The 23,229-nt window shown below is 36.4% G+C and overlaps 1 pseudogene; it reads left to right on the forward strand.

Annotated features, from left to right (window-relative positions):
- Positions 1-23,229, forward strand: part of LOC140170004 (uncharacterized) — an 84,333-nt pseudogene that overhangs the window by 59,035 nt on the left and 2,069 nt on the right.

The following is a 23,229-nucleotide window of genomic DNA, read 5'->3' on the forward strand; positions in this document are numbered from 1 at the left end:
AAGTTTCAAAGTTCAATAAAGTTGATACCGACAATTTTTGGTGGTTGATGTTCATCACAAATTCAGTTCATACATGTGTGTAGTCTTCATTCCAGTCTTTAAACAGGTTCAGTTGGATGTTCTTGGATGAGTTTGAAAACCATCATCATCACTCCAGACTACCATGGATACATCAGTATTGTACACACGCAGTGGTGGTGTTAATTTAACCAAGACGAAAAGGTCAAGAACTGCAAAAAGATTTCACAAAATATCCAAAATTTTGTAATTTGCAATGTCCAAAACACATTTAGAAAACAAAAAAAGGAATTGTGACTGTGATTTTTTTTAAAAAGTGCAGAATTTATCATTTCTTAATTGTTATTTCCAATTGAGCTGCTCCTTCTCCCTCACAGATGAAACCATGATATATACTGGTAGTACTTACTTGTATACATAAGCCACTGTTCATTGTTCTCTGCAGAGTTTAACCAGCCAACACACAGACCTAACCAGTGAGCAGTATGAGCGATATGTCAACTTTTCCTGCATGTGGGCATTTGCTGGCACCTTGGAAGAAAGATTCAGATCTGCCTTTGGATATTGGTGGAGAGCCAAATGGGAAGATTTACCATTCCCTCAAGAAGGAGAGGTAAGTTCACAGAATAGATATTTTGAGCAAGGTTAAATCTCTCTGATATGTTTTGCTCTCTCAATTTATTATATGTCTGTTTGCCCAAGCCTTCATAAAGTCATTGTAACTTATATATCTGCAGTGCCAATCGTACGTAGTATAAGAGCGTACAAAATCAGATATGTTGTACATTTGGAATTTTCTTTCCAAGCCTTACAAGTACATTCCAGGGCATTCATAACTAAGTTCAGACTTTTATTGCAGAATAATTCCCACACAAAGTATTTAATTTTGCTTATAATGCTGGAGGGGAAACTGTTAAAAAAATTTCCATAGGCCTATATATTTAATGAATTTTGTTTTATTGTGAGGATTTTTTTAAATGTCATTTACTAAACAGCCAGCCAAATTGTTTATTTGTTTATTTGTTTCTGAAGTAAAAAGAGTTGATTCACAGTCTGTGGTGTGTGATTTCACAGGAGTCTGAAATACAAGTGCCACCAGACTGAGTTTACTCTATGTGTGGAAACAGGTTAACACAAATTACCTGACACAGGTAAAGGAGACACATATCTTTTGTGGCCAAGCATGACACCAATACATTCGCCGATATATTGAAATTTAGGAACCTTCATTCATCTATGGTCAACTATATTTTACCTGTAAGTCATCTTCAAAGACACTGTTATTGTGATTGGTTCTAGGGTATCATAATAATTTTTGTCTTTCTCTGTATAGGTATTTGATTACTTTGTGGATGGCGAGTCCCATGAGTTTGTCAACTGGTCAGATGCTGTTCCACCATATAGCATGCCTCCCCATGAAGGCATCCCACCAGATGCATTTGTTCACACTGTCACAATTGAGGTAAGATGAAAGGAATAGGTGGACTGATGCATCATCACAAACTTGGTTGTATTAGGCAAAAACAAAAGGTCTGTCTCAGAACAATGTATGTGTAGCTTTTAAATTTTAAATTAAATCTTAGTGCAATCAATTTTTTACCCCATGTGTATAGGATGCGTAAAGGATGCTTTTTTCCCATTAGTTGTGGGGTGGGGGGAGTCAGAAAATTCAAACGGCCTAACAAAAGTGGGCAAAAACTTTCTTTAGAGACAAACCTTTCTTTTTTTGCTTTGTCTGGTTTTAGGTGTATATATTATTCATTCATGTTGAGGAACAAGAGATGTTGTAAATGAAATAAATTTCATTTCAAATAAAATTAATTTAAAGAAAGCTTTATGCACTGTCATTGTCTCTTTGTCTGTCTCTGTGTTTGTGTGTCTGTCTGTCTGTCTCTGCCCATCTCTGTCTCTGCCTGTGTGTCTCTTTCTCCATCTCTTCCCCTCCCCCTCACTTTCTTTTGCCTTTGCTCTCTCTTTTCATAAAAAGTGCCATTTCTTGTCCTTGGTCTTCTAAAATTCTGTAGTGCGATAATTTTTTCTATCCCCCAGATAAATATTGATTTATTCATAAAAGTATTTTATTATGAAAAGTGATAATGTTAATCATAGAAAGGAGTAACATGTGTATTTTACCTTTTCCTCATTTGCAGCAATTATCCTACCTGCTTGGCCTCCTATCAGATGCAGGCAAACCTGTGTTATTTGCAGGTGAGGCTGGATGTGGTAAAACCTCCATCGTTAATGACCGTATCAGGACAGTGTGCTCAGGGAAGTAGCAGAGGTGTTGGCTCTCACTATATCAACAAACAGGTGAGCTTGTTGCAGTCATGATCACTTTCAATTTAAAACTGTTGGTCTGTAATGGTCAAACTAGAGATGCAAACAGGGTACTTTGCAGGGGTGTGAGAGTCCCTCTTTTCAGCTGATTTCACTCTTTTTTTGTTGCCAACATGTACATGTTTGCTGTTATTTTCAGTCCATATTTGGCATTTTTACCCTGATTTTACACTGTTTTGCAGCTTTTTTGTAGTAATATTCCTCCTTTTTGGTATGTGGCCTCTCACACCCTGATTTTGTGCTCTATAATATTATCACAAACATGAACTGCTGCCCACTGGTCTTACAGTTGCGTGATGATTTATCCTTTCTGTAAACAAAAGTCCATTTTAGATTTGTCAACCATGATTGTCCAGTATGATTGTCTTGTTACAAAAGAAAATGATCCTTTTGAAATTGGACTTTGTAAATGTGGTTTAGGCCAGTTAAAATGAAGTAAAACTTCTATTGTATCCATCTCCAGATAGCCATTGCTTATGTCCATTTTTCTTGTAATTATTTTATTTTTGAACAGGTTTACCAAGAGCCGAGTGTTGTGGCAGCGTCTTGAGGAGAGATTAGAATGGAAGCATGGTAGGACATATATACCCAAGGGTAGCAAGAAACTCATGTGTCTGGTGGATGATCTCAATCTAGCCCATGTAAGTTGTTAGATTTTTTCTTGGTCAATTGGTTGTGACCTTACTGAACTGCTACTATTGAATCAATGTATTAAATATTGTAATCTGTATTAATGTTTTCACTCAATTCTGGGTCATGTCATCAGCAACTAGGAGGGTGTACTTCATATGTTATTATCGAAAAATGAACAAAAAGAATGTCTCTCCACAATGTAAATCCATTAAAATCAGAATTAAGCAGTGTATAATTAAAAAAAAAAGAAAAGAAAATAATTAACTGTATGTATGCATGCTTTAGAAATATTCAAATTTGTGACTTGCTTGCACAAAATGAGCGTCAAGTCGTAAGTTGGTAGGGTTAAGACACACTGGCTGCTGCATTGGTGTTGGTGTATCACATGTACCTATTCAAGTCAATAGTATGTCTGTATGTCCTTTGTGAATGAGGGTACAATGTACAGGTGCATGGCAAACAAGAATATCAACTCAGCGGTTAGGATGTCTCGAACTCCCAACTTGGACTTTCCACTTATTTCATGGTAGCAGGTCACATTTAATAATATGCTGATTACATATTGATAAATATCTTGGTAACTGACTCTTATAAAATATCAGGAGCTTAAAATATGTATCACAGTAACATCTGAAACATTACCATCTTACAGGTTGACAAGTTTGGTCGCCAATCAGCATGTGAGATGGTGCGTCAACATCTGGACTCCGGTGGCGTCTATGAACCAGACACGCACCGACTACGGGAGGTCAAGAACGTGACATATGTGACAACACTAAACCCTCACACACCAGCAAGTGTCCCTCCACCGAGTCAAAGACTTATCAGACATTTTGCTGTCTTTGGCGTGCCATATCCAAAGTAAGTGATGTAAAATGATACTAACAAAAATTTATTCAGACCTAGCAAGTTTATTCTTTGTAACATATGGTGGCATATAATTAGTAGCCTTTAATCATAAATAGGAGTTTGTAGGTAAACCATTGCAGTTCCAATCAAGGAGAAATAACTATGAGAGCTGACACGATCAAGGGGAATGAGTCGGATGTCGCTAACATTGATTTTGAGATATTAGCAAAGAAAGTGTTAACATTTCTTTGTTTTCTATTGTTTTTAGCGATTGATAAAGTGACATAACTTCACAAAGAAAGGTCGTATCAACTCATTCCTCTTGATCGTGTCACATATAGTGTTTCTAAATAAGATTACCAGTGTTTATTATTATTTTTATAGTCCATTTAGCTTCCGCAAGAGAGTGATGTAAATACTTTGTTGGAATATGTTACTTCATGCGTGTAGAGATGCACCACTTTAATCGTGTGTAAACATGCCAGTTCTTTGAGTCAATTTGCACAATTTAATACTACACACGCTGACTCTTGAGGAAGCCAAAATGGACTATAGTCCTGGCCCTCTGCGGCTTGTGGCTCTTTCATCCCGTAAACCTAATGATTTTTTTGGTGGTGAAGGAACAACAAGTAGGACTGAAACTAAACCTACCTACTTACACCCTTAGACTTGTTGCTTTGATAGGCATGCAGGTGTCACATGCAGAGCAGACAAATAGATTAACTGAACAACAAACAGACACGGCAATATATATATATTATATAGGATGTGACCATCATTTCATTTCCTTTTCTATAGAATAATTTTATTGTAGTACAACACTTGATAACTGTTTTTGTACTTTTATGTTTTATTATTAGATGGAGTGAGATTCACAGCATCTTTACCACACTACTCAACACACATTTCTTAACTCCAACCACTACATCATCAGGATCAAGCAAAGACAAGGTACAGTTACTTAATATGCATTATAAGTTCACTTGCTGATTCTTATAGTTGTACTATCTACAAGTAGTGGCTTGGCCAGTGGGAGGGGGGCTGTGCCTTTGTGACCCATCACATCATATCATCACGACTGTTGTAGGAAACTACCATTAAAGATAATAAAGAAAACATGTACGAGAAAATAACAAGGAATTTGTTATGTAAACATTTATATTCTACATTATGTGAAATTGCTTGCCTTTACAGAGACGTCAGATGATTGACAAGGAAGAAGACAGTTTACGCTCGTTGATGTCCATCATGGTGAATGTCACCATTGAGGTACAAGACAGGATGAGAACCATGTTCTTACCAACGGCTCAACGATGTCATTACATCTTTACTCTGAGAGATATGAGGCTGCTATTCAGGTAAAATATGGGATTCACAAAATCCAAAATGGAGACCTTTGACTTTTTTGACCCTGATGTTAATCTGGGTATGCGCACTTTGGTCCGTATGCACAAAAGATTTTGACCGGGTCTAACATTAGACCTGGTCTAAGTGGAATTTAGTGGAGAAAGGACATTTTCCTTTACATTTGCTTAAGTTATTTTGAATTATTATTGAACTTTGCGTTAAAATCTTTAGAATTGGCTAGCTACCATTGTAAGGAAATAATAGTAAAGGACCATTCAGGATGGAACTAAATTCCACTTAGACCAGGTCTAACTTTAGACACGGTCTAACTCTTTTGTGCATACGGACCTTTGAGTTTGCATAGCTAATGAGCTTTACTAGATGTTTTTTTATGATTTGTTGTGATGATTGAAATTTCAGAATGCAGGAAAACATAGCACACCACATGGTTAGTTTTGCACCTTTTAGACATACAAACCATCTCTTAAGATAGGTTTTGCTGAAATATTTGCTAAATGGGGTAGCTCATGTCAAGTTCCAAGTCAAATAGTCTGTCAGCCTTAAGTTACCGAATAATATGACTGCCTGTAACAATTGAATGAATGTAGATAGTAATCATAGTTTGAGGACACAACATGTAAGTAAGTGTAAGTTAAGATTTATCATGTTTGTAATTTTCAATTTTGCTTTTAGAAATGTGTGCTTGTCACTCAAACCTGGTGTCCCTCAAGAACGCCTCCTGTTACTATGGCGACATGAATGTGAGTGGATATATGGTCAGCCATTGGTCAGTCCAGTTGATTTTGATCGCTTCCAGCAGGCGTTTGTCACAGCTGTCAGGAAAGAATTCACCAGTGAAGACCTGGTAAGTTTGATACTGAATTATGAATAATTTATATGAATAAAGTTCAAGTGCAAGAATATTGTCCATTTCATGTAGATGTTTGATTACTTAATTGCTTGCTTATTCTGTTTTAACTATTACTAATCAATATTGTAATTAATCATTTTACAGTTACAACTAGCCATTGACCCAGACCAGCCACTATTCAGTAACCTTGTGCAACAGGACAGTGGCATAGTGACTGCCGGGGGTTATCGCACGGCCTCTACCGGCAGCTCCACGGCAGGTGACAGTGACATCACAGATCAATATGAACCTTGTAATAATGTCAGCCATGTGAGGGCGCTGTTACAGGATGCAGTGGAAGAGTACAACAAGGGTCAGCCAAAAATCAGGATTTCTCTCTACAGGGTGAGTTCACAAGTTAATTTGTGCAGTATAGAACATGTTAATACAACACCATCTGCCTGGAGTTCTGGATATATTTCCCTGAATTTCACTGTAGGCCTTATTAAAATAAATTGCATTTCTCATCCTATATTTGACTGAAAATGCCTTTGAAATCACCTTAAATAAATCACCCAGAAACAGTCTTTATTAAGTTCATAATTATTTCCTAATGATTTATCCCCATTTATTTGCTGCACAATCAATAAGTTTGAGCATTGTTTATTATCCTCAGAGATATGCAAAATAGGAGTATAACGGGTAAGACAATAATAATTGCACACCGTCTGTTTATAGGTCATTGTGTGAAATCTGAGGGGTTGGTTTATTTTGAGGAGGCATGAGTCCATGAAATACACAAACCCCCAATGATTTTATGCAATGACTATCAAATAGATAGTGCAAGTTATTATTGTCATTTAATTACTGCCATTTTAAGAAATTTTAGAAATTTAGAAACTTTTTCTTTCCTTTTCACACTAATGAAGTATTCTAACCTTTGACCTTTTCAGGAAACCATCCAGAGAGTGTGCCGTCTAGCCCGTACCATTATGTCACCACATGATGTAGGCCACGGTCTCCTGGTTGCCGATGGTAACCCAGGATTGAGTGATCTCTTCGCTAGACTGGCAGCAAACCTATGTGGGTTTACAGTATTTGAAGTGAATCCATCACCGATTACTGCAACTACAACATACAAGCTAGATCAGTTTAAGGTTGACATGATATCTGCTTACACAAGGGCTGGTGTCAGGGTAAGTGATCACAGATGCTAACTGTCATCTACAGTGTTTTCATATGTGACATTGTCTCGTCCATGGAGTCCAAAGGCGGCAGATTTGAAATTGAGATAAGGGCAAAAATATGGAGTAAAAATAACAATAAAATAAATAAGAAAATACACATCACAAAACTTCATACCTTTAGACCAAGTATGCTAGACCTTCGGTATTATCAGTATATGATACTCTAATGTTTGTATAAGGTAGTAGTTATAGTAACTCAATTTTCAAAAATGCTTTCTTTGGCCTCAATGGACCAGATTATGCCACATATTGTAGCAACAGATGTTTAGAGGTTAATGGCTGTGCATCAGTTGTTTTGAGGGTATTGTGGAAAATTTAAAATTTTGAGGGTATTGCAAAAAAATTTACAATTTTGTTTTGTGGCCAAGGAATATCCTGAGGGGCACAAATAACGGATGCAAAGTCATTAATCTCATTCATAATCATCTGTATAATAGTATCATTTTTTTTCCAACAAAATACAATTTGCTTTAACTTTATCTCTCATTTTCCCTTAAAAAATTGAATAGCAGATCCACTAGCAAAGCAATTACAAAGGACTTAATCATGCAATGTTTAAGTGCAGTAGTTGTGTGTGTAAATTGTTTCATTCAGGGAGGAAACACTTGCGCAAAAACAGTTATTTTCATACCACACACACGTGGTAGTCATTAATGTTAGGGTTAATATTAGGATTGATTTAATTTATTTTATTATTTGAATCCTATTTTGTGCAGGGAGAAAAGATTCTTCTGCTTCTTCAAGAAGAGGAATTACTGAGTCAAGATTTCTTGGTGTACATCAGTGAGTTTGTAGTGACAGGTGCCATCACACACTTATTCTCTGCTGAGGAACAGACATCAATTATCAACTCTATCCGTACAGAAGTCACTGCTGCTGGTTTGACATATACAAGAGAGACGGCATGGGATTTCTTCCTAAAGTAAGTCTCTAACAAATCTCAGGCCTTTTAAAATTTTACAATGTCCACTTGCCCAGCGGGCAAGTCCACATAGAAATCCGCTTGTGCATCTGAATATTTTACTTACCTGGTCTTTGCTAAGTTTGTACACGTACATTTAAGCCGTACAAATTTATAATACTGGATACAGTAGTCGGCAGACAAATCATTTCATGCGGACTATGCGAGGTATTTCTTTTTGAGGCACACATAAAATAAATACTGCCTCTTTGAGAGTTGGCAATAACAAATATCGAAGCGATGCAATAGTATGCCTACTTTCGCACAATTTGTTTTACTGAATGCATATAATGAAATTCTGCGATAACAAAATGTGGGATTTTGTTTTTCTTCTTCTTGGATGTTCTTGATTTGCATATTTTTTTAATTGAACTTCGTTAAAACGCATAAGTTAAATCACATCTATCATTTAAATCCGGTTACTCACCAGGCATGCCAGTCTGTGTTTTTAGTTGCCCAGCATCAAATTTTGGATGTCCCTGGCAACCAGGCAAGCCATTCTGCAAGCCCTGACTAATCTGTGCTTGGATTCACCATTGTTGAACGCTCTTTTTTTCGTCTTACATTGGAATTTGTGGATGTCTATGATCATGCCCTTAGTGTAACATGATTGAAGTTTTTATAATAGTATTTTTGTCATTTTCTTTCAGAACTGTCTCTGAAAACTTCCGCATTGTTCTGGTGTCATCAACAACCGGTGAGGCCTTCCAACGTCGCATACGTGAATACCCAGCTCTGAGCCAACATCTAAATACCATGTGGTATCAGCATTGGACCAGGGAGAAACTGGTAGACCATGCTATGTTTCACCTCAAAGGTAAGTGTAATTTTGTGAGAAATAAGCTACAATAATATCTAGAAATTGAGATATATTTCTGTAACTTTGATATGGAACTGATCAAAACTATTGCAAAACTACTTTTTCAATTAGGGTCTCTTCACTCCAGGCGCTTGTATTAATATGTATTTTATGAAGGGGACCAGTGGTAATTTGTGTATGTTTCCTTCCACACCAGACTCAAGTCCAAGGAATAAAAGTTTTTGGGAACAAAAAAATCCATGGGATAAAGTTGCTGCCAATATTCTTTTTCTGTTTTGTGATCTTAATGTGTGTAATACAGAGTTACATGTAATCACACACATGTCTGTGTATGGTTGCTATGTGATCTACTATTGCTGACACATTGACAGGTCAACATAGCTCCGCTCATATTGGCAAGGGTTTGGTGGTGTGCTCATACCGACGCAGACCACAGAGGACCATGGGGAAAAACACTATATCTATTATATTATTGCTTTTTGGGAACTGCTCATTACTATTCTTGTGGCATGCTACATTTCAAACATTATTATTATGTTTCATTTATAGGTGAAGACAGTCTTGCTGCCATACAAAAGGAGAACCTAGCCCATTTATTAGCTACCATGCATCTATCTGTCAGACAGTTAGATGGAGGAGAGAGAGGGGCTGGGCACTACCAACATCTCACTAACACAACCTATGAAAAATTTGTAGAAAGGTAAATTATTTGAATGATAATTAATAGTCAACTTTACTGGTCTCCAATTAACCATTTGCCTCTCGAGTAGCAAAAGAACACATAAACTTCTGTTATTGGACTGAAATACATTCTTCTTGAGTTGCAGAACAAATAGGAAGTATACAGCCTGTCTCAAAAAAAATTGTGCAAGTGAAAAGCGCCCTCTGTGGCAATTAGAAAATACCGTTGTGACATGTTGCTTACATCAACGTCAAGGGCGTAGTCTTAGCTCTCAAATACCGTTTGTTCTGTTCAATTTGCTTGTTTTAATCTCGAGATATGCTTAGTTAACGACGAAAGGGTAAAATCACAATTGTGCCACTTTTACTAGGGAAGAGGGCTTTAGATGTAAATCAGTGACAGCATCAAGTTTATCAAGAGTTCCTTCGTGAAATTAAAAGAATGCATCAATTACACAATACAATTTTTTTTACTGTTTTTACTATTTTATTATGATGCAGGAATACTAATTCTACTTTTTCACGGATTAAAAGATAAATAAATATTTCACATTCTGCTGTAAAATTAAATACATATATGCACGTCAATGATTTTATCATGGTACTGTTCTCTTAGTCACAACATGTTAAGAGACAAACAAATATTGTACAGGTCCGTATGCACAAACGAGTTACACAGGGTCTAAAGTAAGACCTGGCCTAACTGGAATTAAGTTCAGGAATGTTCCTTTACTCTTGTTTCCTTCCTAGAGTAGCTAGCAAATTCTAAAGATTTTAATGCAACGTTCAAAAATAATACAAAATAACTTAAGCAAATGTAAAGGAAAATGTCCTTTCTCATGGTACTAAATTCCACTTAGACCAGGTCTAACTCTTTTGTGCATAATGGACCTTATAGGTTTATATTACTTCTTGGGAGAGAAATTAGACAAAATAATGCACTCGCGCTGATGTTGATGCGAATGATGCCTCTAATGCACGAGCCCCGAAGGCGGAGTGCATTAGACGCATCAACATCAGCTATCATTGATTTTACATGGTGCAGCTCTCTTCCCTAGTAAAAGTGGCACAATTGTGATTTTACCCTTTCGTTGTTAAATAAACATATCTCGAGATTGAAACAAGCAAATCGAACAGAACAAACGGCATTTGAGAGCTAAGACTGTGCCCTTGACGTTGATGTAAGTATTATGTCACAAAAGTATTTTCTAATTGCCAGAGAGGGCGCTTTTCACTTGCACAATTTTTTTTGAGACAGGCTGTATTTGTGACAAAGTAACAACATAATTCAAGCAGTTGTGGCACCAGGAACTTTTTCTGGGGAGGGGGGGCAAAGTGATTTTTTTGGTGGTGGGGCACAAATCAGGTAATCAAGTAGTTGTGGTACCAGGAACTTTTTCTGTGGGTGGGGGAGGCAAAGTGAATTTTTGGCGGTGAGGCACAAATCAGGCAATTATGGTTCAAAATAGGTCAAATTTGGTCAAAAAAGTGATTTTGTTGTGGGGTTTTTTTGTCCTGAAGAAAAAAAAAAAAAGGGAGGGGGGGAGTGAAATGGACATTTTGATTTTTTCCCCAAAGTTTAACTACCTACATCTATGAAATTTAGTGTTTATAAAGCAAGAATGTCCTCTTTGTTTGATGTAAAATGTAGAATAATACATCACTGCCAACTGAACCACAGTTATGTAACACATACAAGTAAGTTTGATTTTCTGTTTTGTTTTATTTCCCCATGTTCTGTAGGTTTCTGTCCATGTATAGGCATAGGCACCAGGCAATACAACAAGAACACATTGCTGTAACCAGGGCATTACAACACATCAACAGAGAAAATAAATTGGCTACTAAACTACAAAAACAACTGGAACATGAGCTTGTTGTGTTAGAAGAAAGAAAAGAGGTTAGTTTGTCAACCTAATGCCAAGAGATGTTCATAATAAAAGATTTATAGTGAACTTTTTGTCTATGTTAAAGGGTGTGACCTAAACAGCAGCCTCATCCACCATATTTCTTCATAAAAACCAACATTTTAGTATCCAAAGAAAGCTTTATTATAACCCCAAGAAAATTTGATGCCCAAGATATATGTGTTTGTTGTTGTGAACAAAAACATGGTGAATTGTGGTAACCACAACCGGAAATATATACTATCATATGGTGCATTTTTGTACATGATTTTATTTCAATATCAAAACGGTTTGAGCAATACAATTCAAAATTTGGAAACATATTGTTTCAATGGTTGGCCGCAATGTGAGATAGAGAACATAGCATACAAATATTGGACCATGCACTGTTAAGCTGCTTCATAGCATAATTTCTGTTGATACCTATATTTTGTTTACTCAGTTAAAACTACTATTTTTAGAAAACAGCTATATAGTTTATGCAAAGAGACATTTGTAAAGAAAATGTCAGTGACCCAAACAAGTCTTTATTAACTTTTATGACAAATCAAAGAGATTACAGCACTGTATAGGTGCACTTTTGATATGTTAAGGTGGGTCGGATGGCAGGAGCCATATTTTTACAGTTTTAGCCATGAAATTAAAAAACCACAGTGTACTGACAAAGTAGGTAATGGTGTCTCCAACGGACGAGGTACAAAACACACCAAGGATCAAAAGATGATACAAGAGAATACCTAGAATATATATAAAAACAGAAAAAAATCGGGTATACAACCTTGATGTGTGGAACAAGACAAAGACAAAGAAAATTAAAAATAATAAGTAGACAAAAATTAAAAATACACAACCAATGTTTCAAGCAGGGACACACTTGTTTCTACTTATCTCTGTGTTTTTTTTATGCCTCCACTGTGAGGCATACTGTTTTTGCACTGTCTATGCTTCCGTCGTAGGTCCATTATGGGTACCTTCATATATTGATGGTATCCAAGGTCACATACGGAGGTCAAAAGTCATGTGAAGTTATGTTTGTTTGTTACCACTCATTCAGTTTGACATATTTAGCTGGTATAATATCTTTCCTAATTTAAATCGCCCTATGGTGGAGGCATCCCAATCAATGCGTTGAAAACCGTGACGTTTGTAGTTAATTTTTTACTATTGCAGTATCAGTATAAACTTCCATGGTTTTGCACACTGCATTAGTTTTTATATATCTTTGTCTTGTCTTGTTCCTCACATCAAGTTGGTATATCTGGCTCACTTCTTTCTGTCACAGTTTACTGCTTAATATTAATACATTGATTTTATTCAATTAGTCAAGGAAGCCAATAATATCAATGGCTTTCCCAATATACATGTAGATATTCACATATTACAACAGTTACAGAGCTCATATGTACGTCTTATCTCTCTCACTATATATAGAAATGTGATAATATCACTCCACTCCTGCATAACCTACATTGGCTGCCAGTTTTATAAAATATCAACTTCAATTTCTACTGTTAACTTTCAAAATCCTTATTGGTATGGCTAATATGTCTCAAATATGTTAATTTTTTATTTTTTTTCTTATGAAAGCTTAAGAACCGCCCTTCTTGCAGGAATACATTTTACGCACCATGTAATTTACTAATATACTTGTTTTCATAAAACATTTTAAAATTGTTTTCATGACCTTTATATAACCCAACATTTTAATGCTAAAACATTTGTGTGTTTGCTAGGAAAGGACAATATATAGTCCGATCAACAATCTCATCCTTACTTTTCCTATCTCAATGGATATCAGCAGAAAGGCAATCTCATTGACCCTATGCAATATTTTTAATTATTTTTTTAATTTAAATTTTTGATTGTAAAGCCAAATCGTGCCTAAAATAGGTTAACCCATTTATTATGTACACAGTATCCTATGGGCATTTAAATTCATACTGTTTTGCTCTGAATATCAAATGGGATTGAAATACCAGCATGAAACACTATAGGTTGTTCATGCGTTATTCAACCAATGTAGAAAACCATGACATAAAATATCAGACTATGCTCCTTTAAATGGGGCTGAGCTACTTTTGCAATACATAAATGCCTACAGTCTGTTGCAAGTCACCTACAATTAAGTTTGAACCATTTGCTGTCATTGCAAGGCAGATTGGGTAAACACCATGTATTGGAATACAGCCTAGGTATTGACCTGATACAGAGTAGCAGAGTATTTCACATTTCTGGGATTTGGTTACGAATATTGTATCCCTATAGCAGTAAACACCATAACATGTCCTTTGTTGTAACTCATCTGTAGAATGCTTAAGTGTAAGTAGGACCTGCCCTGTATTGCTTACTATCTGGGGAGGCTTATTCAACTCTCCTACAATGATTGTGTCTTGTGATGTTACAGCTAGATACTGGGGTTGCATGCCTACCTTGATACTAGTTACATAAGACCCATCTTGTTTATGTTTATTTATATACATTGCCGCAACATCCCCTACATACACCTGATCTTTAGCATCTATTGCGAGGCCACATAGGCGTGGAGTATGTGAGGAAGCCTGTCTGTATGAGGATTCCCACTGACCTTTGAACTGACAGTCAATGCTGTACAGTCGTACATAATTAGTGTTATTAGTCACAAAATAAGTGCTTCCATCACAGCTAGTAGTGATTTGAAATGGGTTCGACTTCTGTCCTGGTTGTAGTCCTCCTGTAGTATGTGTACAGCACTTATATACCCCTTCACTGCTGAATACCTTTAGCATTGAAGAAAACCCATATGTAACATCATCAATAATTATTGCGATATCCCCATTAGGGTTAACTGCAATGTCTTGTACATAATGTGTACTTGGTCCAAGTGAACCAAACCTCTTCTCCAGTACCCAAGGACCAGCTAGGATTTGTTGCTGCCAAATATGTGCTGCTGATACCTCTGCTGCTGGTTTACACGCAGATATCTGTTTTAAGATGTATAAAAAATGTGAAGGCATGAAAAAATTATAATTAAGTCGAGAGCTTAGAACCAGAAATGGCTATGTTTAAAATGTTGAGTTTAAAGACTCTTTATGAAAAAATGAGCAATTCCAGCAAGAACGATGATTCTCCGATTCTCCTTAACCCTAACATGCCAGAGTACTGCAAAATACTACATGATATATGCACTGCACGCATATCACGTGATGTGATGATGTAATCAGCTTAAGTGATATGTAGACATAGCCCAGAGAAAGACCTGCGCGGTTAAAGCCATATTATAACATTTTGTAAAAATAGATTAGTATTTATTTTCCATAAAATGTTAGCTTTTACTGTCAGATATGTCCCCTTTTAATTTTGAGCCGAACAAGTGAGGTAAAGCATAGAAAATTGGAATTTACTACTAGCACCCATGCATGTTACTCCAAGGGTCGTAATACGGTACGATCCTCTGAGTGTGTGTGTATGTGTGTCCCGCACGCTGTGTACGTACTGTGCATACGTGTTCGACTAATATTTCCATCGTAATAATAAAACGCCGGTTCCATCGTTTTATTCAAAATCTCGGATTTTGACAAAACTACAGCACTTAAAGTCTTGATTTTTGCAGAGTATCTTTATTGACTAAAGTACATTACAATTGTGTAAAAACCAGCAAATGTTATAATATGGCATATAGTGTCGCTGGCAATAGTGTCGCTGACATGATGGTTGGCATGCGAGGGATCTCGGGTTCAAATCCCACCCAGAGCAAACAACTTCTTTGTTTCTTTTCTCTCTTTATTCCTTCCTTCTTTCCCTTCCAGTTGCCAAAAAGCCCTTTGGGTGTTAGGGATAATATGAATTTGAAACATCAGGGGTGTGATTTCAGGATTTTTTTGTGGCCAAAATGTATGCAGTTGTATTGCTTTTCAGTTTCTTTTGGGATTTCACACTGTTTTTTAGGATTTTCTATTACTTTCAGGATATTTTGCAAGCTTTGAATCACACCCCTGAAACAAGGTTCTGACCATTTGTCATGAAATGAACTCCTAGGTCCGTATACACAAAACAAGTTAATCCAGGTCTAACGTTAAGCATGGTCTGACTTTAAAGGTTATAGACTTGGGGAGGGATCCCTTGAATCTTTACTTTACCTCAGATTTACTCCTAGCAAAGCCCAAAAGTTAAACTGTAGCCATATAATATTTTTATATTATTGTAGATAATACATTATTGTAGATCTTGTTTAATGCTGAAAAGCATTAAACAAGATCTACAATAATGTAGAAGGTATGTAAATACCAAACGGTTCCTTCTCTGTACAACTAATCTCCATAGTTAGACCAGGTCTAAAGTTTGTCCTGGTCGAACTTGTTTTGTACATACGGACCTTAGCATTTGCTTTTGCTAATGATAGTTCAAAATAAACAACAGATCTTTCAGTCAGATACATTTAGTACCACATTCATTGGGGTCGATATGACTTTTGATTTCTTAATTGACCTAGATATTTTTTTTCACAACTATTATCTGTATCAAATCTTGGTATATCTTTGTCCCGGGGATTCTGTGCAAAAGGGAGGGGGGCAGTTGACAAAAATGAAAGAGAAAAGTGCCCCCTGACAAAAAAATGAAAGAGAAAATCAGGAAGGAAAAGAAAAGGGACAATTAGCTTGTTTTCCACTAAAATTTTCCCAGATCATGGGACAAAATAATGTAAAATACCAATTTTTTGTGTGCTGCATGTGCACATTGTCTAAATAAAGCCATTTGTGGAAGATCGCAGACTTTACATGTACAGTTTTTCTTTAAAAAAAACCAGTATATGTTTTTATCCCACTGATAATACCAGGTCAAAATGATGCACCCAGGAAATTCCCCAAAGTTTTTATTTAATTCCCCCTCCCCGACCAAAAAAAGCTGGCTGCGCCCCTGTCAAAGAAGGAAGTCAAATTCAGAAACCATGTTCATGCAACATACATACTCTAGCAGGCAGGGATATGGTAGGTCAAGGGACACTTAAAGGATCACTTGACCTATTTCATGAAAAAGTGGGAATTATTATGTGCTTATTATCTGAAGGGCTTTATGGGGTAATTTTCAAGAATCACTTACCACAGAAATGATGTGTTCAATACTTGGCCTTTTCTTCCAATCTTCATCCCAGCACTGCCTCAGCATGGAAATGGCCTCAGCAAGTCTGCTATTGGTTGGGGCATATCAGCAGGGATTGGTAGCCTCTCTTTCAGAATGCAGACTCGATGCCAGATGACTTGAAATTCCAAATCCTTGAATGGATACATCCCTGTCCATAATTCCCATATCACCACAGCTAATGCGAAGATGTCATAGTTTGGAGAGAGCTTACCAAGAGTAAACAACTCTGGTGCCATCCAGGAATAGGATGCCCGCTCTGTAGCATTGCTAATTGTGTGTGCAATTTTCTTGGCCAGGCCGAAATCGGCTAACTTGAGCTTATTATCTTGAGTTATCAAGTAGTTGGGCGATTTCAAATCTTTGTGCACGATCTCCTTTCCCCTAAGGTATTTTATCGGAATCATTGCTTGCTCTGCCCAATATATGAACAGTTGCAGGTCTGTTGATAGACCCCCATGTGCATCCAAATAGCTACGTAGTGAGCCACCTTCACACAGTTCCAAAATCAACATGAACTCCATTTCTTCATCAACAAAGCCAAGCAGCTTGACAATACTTGCATGATCAAGACTAGCAAGAATGTTCAACTCATGGAGATCAGGCTCATTGAGTCTTTTAGCCGCCACTTACATATCCCCTTGAGGACTCTTCCAGGTCATTTGGAAAACAGCCCCAAATCCTCCACTTCCAATTTGCTTTACTAGTGCGAGCTCATCCTTCTTAATTTTTGGTACATTGGTTGGCATAGATGTAGCCATCCTAGTTTCAGTGTATATTACCTGATGCCAATATAAACAAAGAGGGAAAAAGGTTAGTATAGCCTCACAAAGTTTGCAACTGAAATGTCTTAACTAAGCACCAAACCACTATGCTTTACAAGTGTCCCAGAAATACTTTTTATACCATAACAAACCCTTTTAATAATAATAAATGATGCTTAAATATGCTTGCAGAATACTCCAATTTACCTGAACAACAGGAATTTCAAAATATCTTTATTAATTCCACAGCGTATCAAATGTTGCACAAAATGACAGCAACTGCTTGTGTAAATTATAACGGCATCAAGTACAATGATTTCATATATATGTCACATGATGAAATCAACAACCTTTTATTTGTAGATAAATCTATACAAATTGAATAGATGTTGATCATGTTATCACTAATTGATAATCTTGTGCGCAAATAGAAAATTAACAAAGTTCACACATATCTATAATGAATATATAGGCTGCTGACACAAGAGGTTGTTTACATAAAGATAAGTTAAAAGAAACCAGCCAAAAACGAAACTAGCATCACAAGGGGGGGGCAGTCAAAAAGTGCAATGTTTGTCAAATGGGTAAAATACTATACAGAAATAACACCTGGGCACCTTGGGAGAACAATGCTAGTACATTGAAAAGGTCAACCCAGGTTAAATAAGAATGAAATAAATAAGTAAATTTTCAACATTTCACAATTACTTTATAGGCAGGGAGCGGAGGGGGTCAGGCTTCTAGTAGAACAAATTCCATTTATAGGACGTCATCAATCTTTTGGTTTGTTCCCTAATGCAGTGCTTACAAGATAATATTGTAATTAAAACAACAACAAAATGATAAAACTGACTTAGTAAAATGCAGTATCTCTTTTGTTGTCCCGACCAAACTAAGTTTGGAAAAGTACAGGTCATTTTGAGGTCATTTTGCAAAAGTTTTTTCTTTTCTTTTACTTTTTTAAATGTTAAGCCTCTTCAAGGGATATTTTCAGGGGTCTGTTTCTTTATTTTACACACCGCATAATTTGCTAATCTACTTGTCTTGTGTACAATAGTGTATGCGATTGAAATAAAATGTTAGGCTTCTTGCAACTTATAATGGTCCTGATCAAATATATGTTTCAAGTTATGAATGATCATCATCTCTTTGGCTGATTTTGTAAAGTCTCATGTAACAGGCATCTCTTTTTACAAATTACACATGAATAATTTATTAGCTCTGTGATGGCAAATTATTATGTTATTATTGTATATGTAGGCATTAACACAATCAGTTAAAAAAATTAAAATGTTGAAATAATTTTGAGTTGTCATAACATTATGTTAACTGTGTGCAGTAATGTGTGACTGGCGTGCGCTTTTGTGAATTTACACAAACGTAAAGGCAGAATAAATAGGTATTTGACTGTACATATACCAGTATGACAAACAGTTAACCATAGAATACTTAATTTTGCTATATTTCAGGGTACTGTCAAGTTGTTATGTCAGATAGGTCAAGATAGAGCCATAGCTGAGCAACATGTCAAGATTGTATCCAAACAGATGGAGAAAATCAAGAGTTTACAGAAGGTCAGTAAACATTATATGCAGCATAATATAGGTGTTTCCCACTTTAGTTTAGTTGTTTACCAGATATATATTATTTTAACACTTGATCCTGGAACCTAAGATTGATTGCAGTTATCAGAACCCCTTCTCTTTTCGAATAGCTCTGACACTTAACATGCATAGGGTTTGACTCTTCCTGTACGCGGGACCAACAGCTTTACGTGACTTCCGAGCCATGAGACCTCGCACACAAACTACCTATATCTGCACGTGCTAAGCAGTGTATGGGGGCGAGAAGAAATTCTACAATTTTTCTCTGTAAAATAACTGAACACAATTGTAGGATTTCTGACCTTATAGGAACATTTTGGGAGAGGAAAAGAATTCTTACCTAAGGTAAGCCCAAGGCTCAAACCCTTGCCGATCATATTCTCCCGGCCAGCAGCGCAACGTCTTAACTGCTCGGCCATCTCACTCTGCAATATCTGCTACTTCTATATCTTTTTACATTTCAGGCCTTACCCGAGTATACTTTAGCACATGAGAGAGCGGTATACAAAGCTGTATCTGTAGTGGCTGATACTAAGAAAATGGTGCGGGAACTTAATATTGCCAGCCTTGGTGAGATGAGAGGAATGCAGAAACCTGATGTTGACATAGAAGATTTGATGGCAGCTATTATTATGATATGTAAGCACATAATATTTTATTACTCATCACAACAAATTGTGATTATTGGATCTATTTTTGTTTAGGTCACATTTACAAGCATCTGATCCAGAACAGCTCTGGAACGAAACTGAATTGATTGGTATCAGTTCGTTGGTTGCATCACATACTGATCTACTTCACGTAACATGATTGTTTCACATACAGAGCTATAAGTTTAATACCATTTAAAAAAATTATTGTACTTCAAAGATTGCTCAATTAATATTCCTCAACAGGGTATTTTTTTATGAAGCAGACACTTGAAAGTCTGACACTGTTTTCCTATGATACCCAGGGTATTAGTGTACAGTCAGCTAGGCGTTACCCTGATCGGAACTGGTTATGAGGTTTTTGTCATTCATCACTCACTGCATCTGCCTCACAATTTAAATGTAGTAATGGAGAGAGTGGATAATTGTTTGATACTTGCACCAAGAATTTAAGCAAGGAATCATTTAAGTGCTGGGTAACTCTGTTCTCTGAGCCAGTTTACAATATCTATGTAATTAGTTTGATTAACTCTGTTTTATATTTCTGTTTTTCAACATATAGTGAAGACCCCTTCTTCAGACTTGACATGGAGTAAAGGTGCAAAAAGACAGATGGCTAACATAGAAAGGTATGTAACTTCATCTGAAGCATTTTCCACCTTGATGTGGCAGTTTCTTGCGCGCATCTATGTGGCGTCTTTAAGAGTGCCTTGAGCGAACACTAATGATTTATAGCTGCCCCCAATGAAATGTGCACTGACGTCACTGCCACATCAGGGTGGAAAATGCTTTGTCAAGATGTAGGCGTAGTGCCAATGGTGCAGATTTTGTATAATAAATCAATTAGCATATGTGATTGGATCTGGTCCAACCATGCCAAAATTGTGAAATTGTGATAAAGGCAAAAATAGGGAGCAACAATTCTTGGGATTTCAGCAAGATTACAGTATTTAGTAAGTTATCTATAGGCTATTCCAGTTGAAATCCATACACCCCCTATGGAAGACAGCCTTAATCTCCCACATAGGGGTGTAGGTTTTAGATGGAGTCACCAATTCATGTAACCACATTTGAAATTCACACCCCCTCATGTCTTCCTTTGGGGGTGTATGGATTTCAACTGGGATAACCCAATTTGACCATATTAGATCTGTCAAGATCTGTGAATATACAGCTCAACTGATCATACTTTTCCTACATTCGACCTTGCATGATTTTTGAGTTGACACAGTCATGAAAATAACTATAGATACTTGACAGACCATTAGTAGCCCAGTTCTGAACCTTTTCATTGATCATTCATAACAATAGGTATCTGATGGATCAGTGAAGATAAGAAGGATTATAATATATCCGTAACCTTGATATTATAATTATAGTACATCTCGAGGAAAAAGTGCAATGGACATGTTTTCATTTTATGTTTCAAATATCCCGCACATGAAAATTGAGTATTTAACCCAAAATGGAAAATGGAACAATTTATTGGAAATCTGTTTTAACAGATTTTTTTGACATCTTTTTCTGCACTGTATTATACCTAAATTAAGAAATTTGATAAATATTCAAAGAAAATATAGGTCATCCAAAAAATGTTGATTTTTACACATTTTGGGGCAAAAAAGGAAAAATAAGCAAAAATATCAAAATCTGTTTTAACAGTTTCATTCATCAAGTCATAACAAACGGCCTACATGCTTAATTTCTAATAAAATATTGAAATTATGAAAAATATAGGTATTTATTGATTTTCATGTTTTTTCTTGCAAATATGCTAATAATATGCAAATTATGAAGATGCAAAATAAAGTTTCTACATAGCATACATCTTTCAAGTGTGATGTTCAAAATGACAGACATCAAAAAGAGATTCGATGAAATGTAAAGGTGTAGTAACAATTTTGGCATGGACTGTCTGGTTAGGAAAAGTACGGTAAGTTGAGCTGTACAACACACACTGAATTTTTTTTAAATTTCATTAAATAGACTTAGCGTAATGCCCCTGTCATACTCTCTTGCCACTCGGCAAGCGGCATGACAGTTTCAGTCAATACCAAGCCATAATTGTGTCCGTTTGTCTGCAATACGTATACGAATGCCATTCAGCGGCAAGCAGCTTGTCAGTATAAAACCCAGCATAAGGGTTGAATTGGTACAGGTTGATATTTTCATTTATTGTGGAAAATTAATTGTTGATTACTGTATTTGTCTAGATTTATGGAAGAGATGATATCATTTGATGAGACAGAGCTACCAGAGACCACACTCAACCTGGTTGAACCATACCTCAAGAAGGCATCATTCCAACCTCAGAATCTATTGAGGAAAACTAACAGTGAGGCAGCAGCATCTCTCTGTAAATGGGTGCGAGGAGTAGTCAGGTAGGAATACAAAGAAAGTACGAATATGTGTGCAAATCTGAAAGAAACATTGGACCTCAGATGCTGCAACTTAGAACTGTAAGAAGGCATATCATTCCAGCTTGAGAATCTTCTACAGAGAAACAGCAAGATGTGGTTAAGTTAGGTATATTAAGCACATGATGGGGCTAAGTTACAGACTAGTAGTAGCTTCTCTTTGGAAATGGGCATAAGGTATAGTTAGATAAATAAATGTAAAAATCTGGTTAATCCATTTCATCTCATAAATTCTCTTAGATTACTCAAGCAAAATCTTTATAATAGCAAAGTATTTGTCATGATTTAGGGGAGGTGTTGCAGTATGTGATCAGTGTTGAATTCATGTATTTCAACCTTTTGTTTGTGTTATTTTCACCAGATACCACCGATTGATGATATCCAAAGTCAAACCATTGCATCAGAAAGTCTTGGAGACAACTGCAGAGGTGGAGGAAGCCAATCATAAGCTAGCAACACTTGAAAACAAAAAGAAGGTTGGTATTTGTAGGGATAGTAGTTTGTATCTGGAAAAAAAGGAGCTAGGTACACCAACTTGATGTGGGGAAACAAGTAAAATACAGACTAGACAGTATGCAGGGGGGGGGGCAAAAACAGCAAATGTAGGCATTAGAAGAGGGTAAAGTTTGATAGCCAAAAATCACCAGTTCCAAGACCCACAGAATAAAACTGTTAAATCTGTAGAAACAAAAGTACACTAGAGCATGTGATGAAAATCACTGTGCACATAAACAGATACAATAAATCAAACAACCAATGTAGGCCCAAAACAGGCAAAGTTCGATGGCCAAAAATTGCCAATTCCAGAGCTCACATAAGTGTCAGGAAAACAGTACAAAAGTACACTGCAAGTGATGAAGATCACTGTGCACATAGCAGGCAAACAAAAAAAACAAACAGACAAAAAAGTTTGTATCTGATATTATAATAAAGATATGTTTTATATATATATATAACATTAAAAGAAACAAATTTATTCCATGTTCACTACGGTCTGTTTCGCCGGAAGGCTCCTCACCTGTTATGTAC

This window comes from Amphiura filiformis, chromosome 14 (genome assembly GCF_039555335.1).
Source record: "Amphiura filiformis chromosome 14, Afil_fr2py, whole genome shotgun sequence".
In the NCBI taxonomy this organism is placed as follows: domain Eukaryota; kingdom Metazoa; phylum Echinodermata; class Ophiuroidea; order Amphilepidida; family Amphiuridae; genus Amphiura; species Amphiura filiformis.